This window comes from Mirounga angustirostris, unplaced genomic scaffold (genome assembly GCF_029215605.1).
Source record: "Mirounga angustirostris isolate CCGP_5_RB_7025 unplaced genomic scaffold, mMirAng1.0.hap1 SCAF_9, whole genome shotgun sequence".
NCBI lineage: Eukaryota > Metazoa > Chordata > Mammalia > Carnivora > Phocidae > Mirounga > Mirounga angustirostris.
Window position 1 is genome coordinate 95,874,516 of NW_026991717.1, and position 13,049 is coordinate 95,887,564.

Sequence of the window (13,049 nt, forward strand, 5' to 3'; positions counted from 1 at the left end):
ACTGTATCCCTAGAACAGAAGCTGGGCCCAAAAAAAGAAAGGAACAAATGAGTGAGTGAATCGTATAAATAATGTTATTTAAAAGTCTATGGTACGTCTGTGTGCGATGATTTAAACGTGGCTTCCCTTAGGGACCAGAAGAGCAGGTAGCCTATTCAGTGTATACCTACTGGCCCTGTTTGGATTTTTCTAACCATACTTATGCATTCGTTATGTATTAGTTATATGAATAAGTCACCCCAAAACGGCGACTATAATAATAATCTATTTTGCTCATTAATCTGAAGGTTGAGTGTGCCCAGGAAAGCAGTTCTTGCTCAGGGTCCCTCATAAAATTGCAGTCAGACTGTGGGTGGGACCAGGTCATCCTGAAGGTTTGTGCACACACAAGTCTGGCTCCTGAGCTGGGAAATCTACAGCTCCAACTCTTTAGATTTCTCCCTCTCTCTTTCTCTGTCACTCTCTGTCTCTGTCTCTGCCTCTCTCTCTCTTTCTCTCTCTCTCTGTGTCTCCCTCACAGATGCATGCATGCACAAACACCAGCACATCCATGCATATGTACATATATATACCCATACATATATATCATACAGTTGACTCTTGAACAACATGGGTTTGAACTGCATGGGTTGGCTTATACATGGATTTTTATATGTGTATAGATACAGTACAGTACTGTAAATGTATTTTCTCTTCCCTGCAATCATAACATTTCTTTTCTCTAGCTTACTTTACTGCAGGAATACCATATATAATACACATAACATACAAAATATGTATTAATCAGCTGTGTATGTTATTGGTAAGGCTTCTGGGAAACAGTAGGCTATTAGTAATTAAGTAGTTAAGTTTCATTGGTGTGGGGACTGATGCCCTTAACCCCCATGTTGTTCAAGGGTCAACTGTTTGTATATACATACGTATAGTCCATCCACGTGGTCTCTGAACATGGAGGCCTCGGAGAGCTGGATCTTTCACATAGCAACCAAAGCTCCCAGCATCCCAGGAGAAATTGGCAGAATCATCATGGCCACACGATGTCCCTTCTGCTGTGTTCCAGTCATGGAAGCAGTCACGATGTCTTGCCCAGATGGAAGGACAGGGACATAGACTCTATCTCTTAATGGAAGAAATGTCAAAAACTTAGCAGACATATTTCTAAACCACTACAAGCAGAAAAACAAAAATGTTAAAGCATAAAATTGCAGGGCTGTGTTAAGTGTTCATTTGAAATAGGTGTTCATGAATTAAAGAAAGACCAGTAAGCAGAGTTGTATGTTTTTGTCCATTGACTCTTGGCTGCTTCGGTACAGATCCAGGAGGGACAGCTGGGCTTAACATGGATTTTGCCAACCGCTATAGTTTCTATGAAAGTGTAAATATGGGCGCCTGGGTGACTCAGTCAGTTAAGTGTCTGCCTTCGGTTCAGGTCATGATCTCAGGGTCCTGGGATCAAGTCCGGCATTGCATCAGGCTCCCTGTTCAATGGGAAATCTGCTTCTCCCTCTCCCTCTGCCTCTCCCCCAGCTCATGAGCTCTCCTCCCCACTCCCTCAAAAATAAATAAATAAATAATCTTTAAAAAAAAAAGAAGTGTGGGCACCTGGGTGGCTCAGTTGGTTAAACGACTGCCTTCGGCTCAGGTCATGATCCTGGAGTCCCGGAATCGAGTCCCGCATCGGGCTCCCTGCTCAGCAGGGAGTCTGCTTCTCCCTCTGGCCCTCCCCACTCTCATGTGCTCTCGCTCTCTCATTCTCTCTCTCAAGTAAATAAATAAAATCTTAAAAAAAAAAAAAGAAGTGTAAGTATTATGAGGGCAGGGAGCCCGCCTGTTCGATTTCTGGCTAGACCTCAGAGGTTGGAACTGGGCCTGGTACAAAGCAGTCCCTCGATATATCTACACCTGGCCAACCTGGTTCTTTTTCACAGTTTTTGTTCGAGCTCTTCTTTCTAATCAGCATGCCTCCCTGACTCCCTGGTCACCAACTTCACCATATGACAGGGCAGATCATTTCACTCCTTGGAGCTTCCACCTTCACACCTATGAAACGAGGATTAGATGACCTTTCAGGTCTCTTTCAGGTATAAAAGTCGCATCTTGCCACCTCACCCCACTCGTGTGATGACTTCCAACCATGATGCCAAAATACCTCAGCTCAGATGAAGACACTCACACGGGTACCCACTGGTTTTTACCTTACAAGTGATCCGCTTAAGATGCAGTCTCTGGAAATACACTGAGTCTAAAAGCAAAGCCTCCTACACTCAATAAATCCTTGTTGAATTTCAGCATGAGACCACAGAGAGAGAAGTATTGAGCTGGAGCTGTAGAGTACCTAAAAAAAGACAGATGTAGCCCATTCTCTGCCCTCTTGGGTGTTCATGTCCTTTCTGAGCTAGAGCCCAGCCCAGGCAGATAAATATATCTCTTTTTATCTTTCCTCATATGTCAATCCCTTTCTTTCCTGAATCATTTTTGTTGCTTTTCTCTGAAACTTCCCCACTCTGTGTCAGCCTTTCTAATACTTCATGTCGGACCTTCCACAGGATAGGAAGTAGAGGGACCACGGAAGCAATGGAAGAAGTGGGCTGCTAGAGACAAAGAGCACTTAGTGAGGCAGCAATACATACTGAGCACTCACTGAAGGCTACAAGACCCCCTCAAGTCAGATTTGCAGAGCAGACAACCGCCTATGAAGTTGAACTTTGAGGAAAGCTTAGAGTTTTGCCTAATGGGATGGAAGGCTGGTGTGACAGAGCCCCAAAGCTTCAAAAGGGAGAGCTCCATGTTGCAGTATCCCGGACCCAAGAGCCCACATCTCTTTTGTTCTTGTCTGAGTGCTGCAGATGGGAGATGGGAGGAAAGGAGTCTGATTAAATATAAGAAAGATCACACTGATAGGTGAGGGGGGGATGGGAAGCAGGAGAAGATTTGACACACACGAAGGGAAGAAAAACAGTAAGGAAGTTGTATTCTTGAGCCTAAATTCCAATCTGCTTCCCTCACTCATAATATAGAGGAAAACAACAAGATGTGGAAATCCAGACTAGTGCAGCCAGATAGGCTCCAGGTGGATCTACCTGTGAGGAAATAGTCAGATCACCCTGCAGGAAGCTCAAGAAGCCTGAGTCTTTGAAATCGTTTTTAACAGCAAAAGAGCCAGACAATGTTCTTCTCTGGTCTGCAGTTTGTGCTGGCCTCTGTGATCTCTGATGAAGTCAAGCAAGGAATTCTTCCTGAAGTAGGAAGCCTTCCAGGACTGGATTCTTGGGAGACTTGAATGCTGTGCTTTGGCAAGTGTGTGACTGCCCCGCAGGAAATGCTGGAACTGGGAGCAGGTGAGGCAGATCACAGAGTTCAGGAATTTCCTTCTAAAGAGGAAAGCAAAAGTGTCTAAACTTAGAGAGGAGAGGCAACGGGGTGGAAAGGAGTACCAGACGTAGCCGGGGCCCCTGGGTGGCTCAGCCAGTTAAGCCTCAGGTTCATGATCTCAGGATCATGATCTCAGGGTCAGGAGATAGAGCCCCCGGTCGGCTCCACCCTGGCATGGAGCCTGCTTGGGATTCTTTCTCTCTCCCCCTCCCCCTGCTGATGCCTGCGCACCTGCACTCACACACTCTCTTTCTCTTTCTCTCCTTTCTCTCCTTCTCTAAAAGAAAAGAAGAGAAGAGAAGGAAGGGAGAGAGAGAGAGAGAAAGAGAGAGAGAGAAAGAAAGAAAGAAAGAAAGAAAGAAAGAAAGAAAGAAAGAAGAAAGAAAGAAAGAGGAAAAGAAAATAGAATAGGTAAGACCGATTAATAGGAAGTGTAGAAGCAAAGTAAAAGGAGGAAATTAGAATAATGCCCAGATTTCTTACCCAGAGAACGTGGGCTCTGATAGGGTGCTTCACTGAGATAAGGAGTGGTGAGAATTCCAGAGAGGTGCCATGGGGATGTGGGCTGCTGGAAGGAGAGATGAGTTCAGTTCAGCTTTGGAAGTGGTGTTTCTTCTGTACCTTTGGAATATACAACAAAAATATGTTGAATATACAAACCTAGAGTTCAGGAGAAGAGTCCAGTCTGGACACAGAGAATATGGAAATAACAGCACTTCAGTGGTGACTGAAGTCATAAGCACAGATGAGACTGCCCGCCAAGAAGATACAGAATAAGAAATGCAAGGAAGCTGAGAGCAGGACCCTAGGGGAAACCAATGTTTAAGTACAAAACAGAAGACACTGAGAAGGAACAAGACAGCTAGATTGACCAGGAGAACAGTGCCAAGGAAATTAAGGGAAGAATTTCAAGAATGGAGAGGTCCAAAAGGCCAAATGTCTCATAAAGTTCAAATAAAATGTCAACCAAAACGTGTCTATTGGATTTAACAACTGCAAAATCACTGGTAACCTTTTCAAGATGGGAACAGAAAGCAGATTACTGAGGGTTGAAGAGTAAATGAAGGAGAGGCAGTGTAGACAGCCCTTTGTGAGACTTGATTGCAATGGGAAGGAGAGAGCTGGGGATGGGGAGAGGACTATCTTGAAGACAAACTGGGTTATCAACAGTTCTTTTATTGCCATTGTTTTTCTAATGGGAGAAATTTGAAAGTGTTTTTATTCTGTAGGGAAGAAGCCAATGAAGAGAAAGAGAAAGCCAATGACAACAAGACAAGATGTAAAGGCTGGTGCTGCACAGACAAATGTGTGTAGGGGAGCAATTCCTGTCTGCCTTTTTCCTGAGAAACATTAAATAAAATTGTCCATAGAAAGTGAGGAAGCTGGCATGGGGATGGGAGCCTGAGAAAAGTGGGAGAGCATGGAAGGAAATGTTAAAGGATCACCACACAGGGTTGTACATTCCATTGACATTGGGCACTTTAGACCTATATCTATACCAGTACATGGTGGAGAAGGAGCGCCTCTGATATGAAGAAGACATGATTTGGGGGGTTGCAGAACAGGTATAGAAGATGGACATGGGGACAAACAAAGATGCCTGCAAGGGAGAGATTGAAAGATGAGTACACCATGAAACTTCATCTGGAAAGATAAAAAAATGAAAACAGGAAGGGATTGATAGACTTAAGAGAAGAATAAGGGAGACTGGAGACTTAGCACAAAGAGAGAAAGCAGGTGGGATTTCACAGCCATATTAAAGGATATATTAAAGACTGGATCTTATGTTTAATAATAATGGGATATCACCAAAGCTATCTGATTGTGATTATCCTACCTTGGGAAATAAGGGAAGGGGGGAGTAAAAAGCCAAGTGTGTTTATGAACTGCAAATATTACTTTTAAAAACTAAAAGCATGGGGTGCCTGGGTGGCTCATTCTGTTAAGCGTCCAACTCTTGATTTCGTCTCAGGTCATGATCTCAGGGTCAGGAGATCAAGCCCCGCATTGGGCTCTGCGCTCAGCATGGAGTCTGCTGGGATTCTACCTCTCCCTCTCCTTTTGCCCCTCCCCCTGCTCACTCGTGCTCTCTCTCTCTCTCTGTCAAATAAATAAAATCTTTTTTTAAAAAAAAGTAAAAGCAACCTTCTATTCTTCTAAAATGGCTAACTGCAAAAAAATGTGTCTGTTAACAGGAATTGTTATACAAAAAGCTAGAGGCAGTGAAGCCAATGAGAAATAAGGTCTTGCCGGGCGCCTGGTGGCTCAGTTGTTAAGCGTCTGCCTTCGGCTCAGGTCATGATCCCAGGGTCCTGGAATCGAGCCCCGCGTCGGGCTCCCTGCTCTGCAGGAAGCCTGCTTCTCCCTCTCCTGCTTCTCCCTCTCCCACTCCCCCTGCTTGTGTTCCCTCTCTCACTGTGTCTCTCTGTCAAATAAATAAATAAAAATCTTAAAAAAAAAAAAAGAGAAATAAGGTCTTGCTTCTGATGTGACCATCAGGGAAAGACAGACCAATGAGATGGAAGCTCCTGCTTCTAACAATGGTTGCAACTAAAATATTCTATACCAGGACTGATCAAGGACTGTGGCTGTGGAGGTGTAGATCTAGCCTTTTGGATAGCAGGTTGAATCTCCTCAGGGATAGCCAAAATCATGATCCAAGAGAAGTGATCTTCACTGCCCAGCCATGAGTGTAATCTACTTTGTGACCTCACTCTCCTCCCTTCTCCCCATCTCCTACCTGTGCCTCTCATTGGCTGAACCCAGTAGGAAGCCAGCGAGAAAAGCCCTTGCTGCAGGACATACCAGTCAGCCTCCCAGGACAGAGATTAGGAAGGAGAAGGGTGAATAGTGTATGAGGAGAAGGAAGAAACAAATATCCAGCAGAGTTAGCAAGGATTAAGAAGAACTGTGGTAATACCCTAAGATGTGTCTTTAACTCAAAGACACTGGTTTAAAGAAATACATAAGACTTAGCATGCAGACTGGGACTAGACCAGAAGCCACAAACCGAATCCATAGGAAATTCAGCATGTAGACACATAGCATGTAGGTTTTGTTTGGCCCACAGAACGTATGTGTATAAATACTTCCAAATCAAAGACAGCACATGTTTCCAAGTGTTTTCAAATCAAGAGATACCACATAAAAAGATTTCTTACTTTTATGTAAGAATTGGATCATCTAACAACACTAGATCCATTTCCTATCAGGCAACACCCAGCTGGACCTAACTACGGCCCCTTTAGACAGGATATGCCCTCTCCAATTTTCCTCAGGCCCTACAACCTTCCCTTACATGCCTAACATTGAGGTCAAGTGTCAGTTTTCACCTTGGACTTGTCAATCAGCATCAGGCTTGCAGGGGTATTTTCTCATAGTAGAAAAGCATTTTTCTATATTTATGTCTCTACCAAAGTAGGAAAACAATAGACCAAGAGGGCAGAATTTTTCCTGAAAAATGGAAGAGGACATTTTCCTTCTGGAAGGGAAGAGTATTCCTAACCTGTTTTAATATGCACACAAAGCATTTCTGTATAAAAAGAACATAAATCAAGAGACCATTTGTCTTTTACCCAGCCCACTTTAATCAATTATGTCACCTGCTTGGAACTCTGTAGGGACTGCAGCTCAAGATCCTGGATGAGAGCCATGCAGGTGGAAAGCAGAAAAATCATCTAACTTTCAAGTCACCTACCCACAATATTCTTTATACTTATTGCCATTCCCTACCACTGACTTCATCCCAGTTTGTTTTGTTTATTTCCTTGTTTGTTTGTTTGTTTTGAAAGAGAGAGCATGCGTGCATGCATGAGCTAGCAGGGAGGGGAAGAGAGAGAGGGAGAGAGAATCTTAAGCAGACTCGGATGCTGAGCACAGGGCCTGACTTGGGGCTCAATCTCATGACCCTGAGATCATGACCTGAGTTGAAATCAAGAGTAGAATGCTTAACCAACTGAGCCATCCAGATGCCCCCCTAACCTTGATTTCAAATCTCCAAATATCTCTGAGCCAAGAAACTCCCCACCATCACCTTTGTCCTTTAAATAACTTCAGGCATCCAGATCTCGAAGGCTGTACAGCATTGCCAGGTGGGGACATCCTCTGGGCAGGTTGAAATGGCACTAGAGATAAGGACATGTGAGGCAGAGATGATGGTTGAAGGTGTGGGAGTAGATGAGTTCACTTAGTTAAGGGAGTGTTGGAGAGAAAAGCACAAAGGGCAAGAACAGAGCCATAGGAGGCACAAATAAAAATTGAGGAGAGGCAACTCAAGTAGAGGAAATATAATACAGAAAATTGGTTACCTGAGTGATGGAAGAGCTGAGACACAAAGTGGACAATGGGGCAACGCAGAGATTAGCAATACCAGGAAGTTTTTGCCAGCCCTAGGGCTGATGGAACACAAGAAGGAAATGATAAGACCAGAGCCCAGAAACCAGGACTGCTGGTGGGAACTAGAACTAGGGCAGAGGCTGCCCAGGAGCTGGTACCACAGGAAAAGGACACAGTCTCCAGAAGCTGAAAATGACCCAGGAGACTGAGCCACTACTAGAGAAATCACCTGCAGTCTTCAGCTAGCTCCCATTGGTCAAACCTACTCAAAAATGTCTGTTGGATACAGACACAACAGGGAAAGAGAAGAGAACGAATCTGGAAGCAACCACAACTAACTAGGTGGAAATCAGAGTTAGGAGGATTTAAAAGGAATTGAGGCATAAGAAACAGAAGCAGTAAATGTGCTGTCATTCATGCTGTTTCCGTGTTTTAGTGCAAACTTTGTCCTGTTGGCATTAGTACATTCCTGAGATTTTCAGGAAACTACTTCCAAAAAGCTGAGTGTTAAAAAGCTCCATTTCAGGGCGCCTGGGTGGCTCAGTCGTTAAGCGTCTGCCTTCGGCTCAGGTCATGATCCCGGGGTCCTGGGATCGAGTCCCACTTCGGGCTCCCTGCTCAACAGGAAGCCTGCCTCTCCCTCTCCCACTCCCCCTGCTTGTGTTCCTGCTCTCGCTATTCTCTCTCTGTCAAATAAATAAATAAAATCTGGGCGCCTGGGTGGCTCAGTCGTTAAGCGTCTGCCTTCGGCTCAGGTCATGATCCCAAGGTCCTGGGATCGAGCCCCACATCGGGCTCCCTGCTCGGCGGGAAGCCTGCTTCTCCCTCTCTCACTCCCCCTGCTGTGTTCCCTCTCTCGCTGTGCCTCTCTCTGTCAAATAAATAAATAAAAATCCAAAAAAAAAAAAAAGATTGCCTTTAAAAAATAATAATAATAATAAATAAATAAATAAATAAATAAATAAAATCTTAAAAAAAAAAAAGCTCCATTTCAAGCTCTTTTTCTCCAAATGAAATAGCTTTTCTCCAAATGAAATACCTTCTTCCTTCTCTGTTGAAATTTATAATCTCCTTGCTAACTTATAATTCGTTTTCTTCCAGAATACTGATGAAGATAATAAATAATTGTATGATTCTCCTCAAGAACATCCTAAGTTCCTTCCATGTATAATTTTTTTACACAATTTTTAATTCTGCGATCAGGAATTTAGCAGCAGGATGCTGTTCTTGTTGTTACTTTGCAATTACAAAGCAGTAAAACCATTCCCTTGACAGATAGCTAGTCAGTGATTTAAAATAACATCTAAGTATGAGGATGCCTGGGTGGCTCAGTCAGTTAAGCGTTTGCCTTCGGCTCAGGTCATGATCTCAGGGCCCTGGGATCGAGCCCTGCATTGGGCTCCCTGCTCAGCAGGGAGTAGGCTTCTTCCTCTTCCGTTCCCCCTGCTTATGCTCTCACCCTCTCTCTGGCAAAATAAATAAATAAAATCTTTAAAAATAAATAAATAGGGGTGCCTGGGTGGCTCAGTCGTTAAGCGTCTGCCTTCGGCTCAGGTCATGATCCCAGGGTCCTGGGATCAAGCCCCGCGTCGGGCTCTCCGCTCGGCGGGAAGCCTGCTTCTCCATCTCCCACTCCCCCTGCTTGTGTTCCCTCTCTCGCTGTGTCTCTCTCTGTCAAATAAATAAATAAAATCTTTTATAAATAAATAAATAAATAAATAAATAAATAAATAAATAAATAAATAAATAAATAAATAAATTTAAAATAAAGATAAATAAAATAACATCAAGTAAAAGTGAGGGCCAACCCCATATTGACTAGAGAAGGTTGTCCATTTCAATCATAGCTTAAAGTATAGATACCCTAACTCTCCAAGTTATATTCTCCTAAATCAGGTGATTACTGTTTTAATCATATGGTCAGGGAAACAAACTCTGGTTGATTTAAAAGAGCAAAGCATTACAGGGATACAGAACAAGATCAGGACCTGGATGAAAGAGAGAGAGAGAGAGACTAGATCTGACCTACAATTTCCACATCTGAAAAAAATCAGAATAATCATTGACACCCCAACTACCTTATAGAGCATTTGGAAGATTAAATGAGATAAGTAGTTGAATGCAATATAAAAGTATATATCTGCAGAGCCAAAATTCCTGGTGTCCAAACACAATCCTACCACTTTCTGGCCATGTGAATGCAAGCAAATTATTCAACTTCTCTGTGCCTCAATTTCTTCATCTGTAGAAATGGAAAGGGTAGGAGGGCCGTTAGCATGGCTCATAACTAATGACTAGCTGGGGTAGGGTATAAAAGCCCTACTCCCTTCCTCAACAATGAAACAAGGTGCAATTCACACTCCAGAACTTTCATTGGATCATTGGAATTCTATTCTCACCTGAAACCCTGCCCTTGTGTAGCACCTTCTCTTTCCTTATTCTGCTTCCCTCTCTCTCTTGCCAGTTTTCCCTAAAATCATTCTCTTTAATAAATCTCGGGCACACAAATCACTGTTGCAGGCTCTGCTCTTAGGAAACCCAAACTAAATCAGGACTACTTCCAGCAGACTATTGATAACACAAGTAGAGCCCTTAGAACAGAGCTTGGTGGGGTGCCTGGGTGACACAGTTGGCTAACTGTCTGACTTTTGGTTTTGGCTCAGGTCGTGATCTTAGGGTCATGGGATCGAGCCCTGCATCAGCTCTGTGCAGTGTGGAGTCTGCCTGAGATTCTCTCTCTACTTCTCCCTCTGCCCCTCCGCTGGCTCACACATGCTCTCTCTTAAATAAATAAATTAATTTTTTAAAAAAAGAACAGAGCTTGGCATATAGTAATTGCTCAATAAGCCTGAGCAGAAAATGGGCCAGATAAAATGGTGATATGATTGTTATGATAATAATAATGTTACAAAACCACTGGCTTACAGTCAGCATGTAAGGAGATTGGAAGTCGTCACAACATCCTAATGAGTAAAAAGCTGAACAAGCTGAAAAAATCAACAACTCTTCTTAGATTTGTGAGAAGTGAGCTTGCAGGGCAAACACTGCCACCAAAATTGGAGAGACAGACAAGCAGATTCAGAGAATTACAACTTATCAGAGCAGAAACTTCTGTGTGAAACAGTGAGGGAGGAAGAAAACCTGAACAGTAATTGATGAATTGCTATAGGCTCAATGTGCACAAATCTGAGAGAAAAAACTGCAGGGTAACCCAAGCACTAGGGGTGTTGGAGTTAGGCTGGGGAGAGAAATTTTGTGAATTTTACATCCAGGGGCTCTACCAGCTTCTCACAGCAAAGATAGGAGAAAAATCCCCCAGTGCTTCTGACAGGGGGAAGAGGAAAAGAAACCATTTTGGAAAACGCCAGAGCATTCTGTTCCTCTTCTTAACAAGGCCTGACCTCAAAAGAAATTATTTTACCAAAGCCTAACCTACTGAGGTTTCATCAGAGCCTGACTGACCTAGAAGAACCCAACTCCAGCCCCCTCTCGCCATCTTGTCCCACCTAACATCAGGAAGCACTGAGAAGCACTGGTGAAGTTCATGGTTCCATGGACACACGAAAAGACTGATACCTCATCAAGGCTATAGAACATGCCTGCTCCCTCACACCTTACCACCACGTCACCTGAAGACCATTTACTGGAATTCCTTTTATCCAGTACATCATGCCCTGCTTTCAACCAAAAATTACAAGGCATACTAAAAGTCAAAAACACAATTTGAAGAGACAGAGCAAGCAACAGAATCAGAATCAGATATGGCAAAGATGTTGAATTTATCAACTAGGAATTTAAAACAACTCTGGTTAATACAGTAAAGGCTCTAATGAAAAAAAGTAGACAACATGCAAGAACAGATGGGTAATGTTAGTGGAAAGATGGAAAATCTAAGAAAAAACAAAAAGAAATGTTAGAGCAAAACCACTGTAGGGACACCTGGCTGGCTCAGTCAGAATAGCATGTGATTCTTGATCTCGGGGTTGTGAGTTCAAGCCCCACATTGGGTGTAGAGATTACTTAAAATGAATAAATAAATTAAAAGGGAAAAAAAAAAAAAGCCACTGTAACTGAAATGAAAAATGCCTTTGGTGGGTTCATTAGGAGACTGGACACAGCAAAGGAAAAACTCTCTGCATTTGAGATTATGTCAATAGAAACTTCCAAAATGGAAAAGTAAAGAGAAAAGGCTTTAAAAAAAAAAAAAAGATTAGAATATCTAAGAACTATGGGACAACTACAAAATCACTGGCTCTCCAAGAACTTCAGACAGATTTCTAATTTTAAAAAAAGGATTTCAGTTTCCTCCAGCCCTGGTGCTCCAGATGGAATGGAAATTGACAGCCACTCTGTCGGGCTGTTAACCACCAGCTGACATTAGCAGGGAATTCGAAAAGAACAAGTTTCTGAGATCGGGTCTCAGTGGTGCCTTCTTAGACAAAAGGGAATAGAAAGGACATAGAAAGAAGAAAAGAGCTTGTGCTCTACACTAAAATTATCATGCAGTTGGGGACCTTGTTAAAACCCCAAAGCTAAGCACAGCATCTAGCACATAGTTGTAATTCCATCAATAATTATCTAGTGTGATGGTTTTAAAGATATGTCCATAAATTTTTGGTACTTCTCCCTTAAGAAGCAGAATTTCATTTCCCTCTGAATGAGTGTGGGACTGGACTTACTGAATCACACCTATTGAATAGAATAGGACAGAAGTGATAGGATGTCACTTCCAAGAGTAGGTTATAAAAAGACTAGAGCTTCCCTGTGGGTGGCCCTCACGCCCCCCTTCTTTCTCCTTTATCACTTACTATGGGGGAAGCCCTATGGAAAGACTCACATGGCAAGGAACAGAAACCTCCTGCCAACAGCCCCATGAGAGAGACCTTGAACATGGATCCTCCAGCCCCTCAGATGGCTGCAGCCCTAGCCAACCACTTAACCGCAACCTCACGAGAGATTCTGAGCCAATGTCTGGATTCCTGATCCACAAAAACTATGAGATCATAAACATTTGTTGTTTTAAGCTGCCAAATCTGGGGTGATTTGTTACACTGCAACAAATAACTAATAATGTGGAGAGACAATAAAATTCCAGAATATCAGGGGTTTGGTTGAAGAACGAGGGAGAAACATAGAGACCGTGAATGAGAAAGACGGATGGGCTGGCAATGGATCACCTATGTGTATAGAGAGCATCAGGAGAAGCAAACTGGAGAACACAAATGCCAGGGTGTCAATACGAGAAAGAGCAAAAATAAATATTATGAACTACAACAAGCCCAGTAGTGACACTGGCCCCCTAAGCTCATGGAGGTGGCTCTGTTACTGCAGGGAGCCCTTCC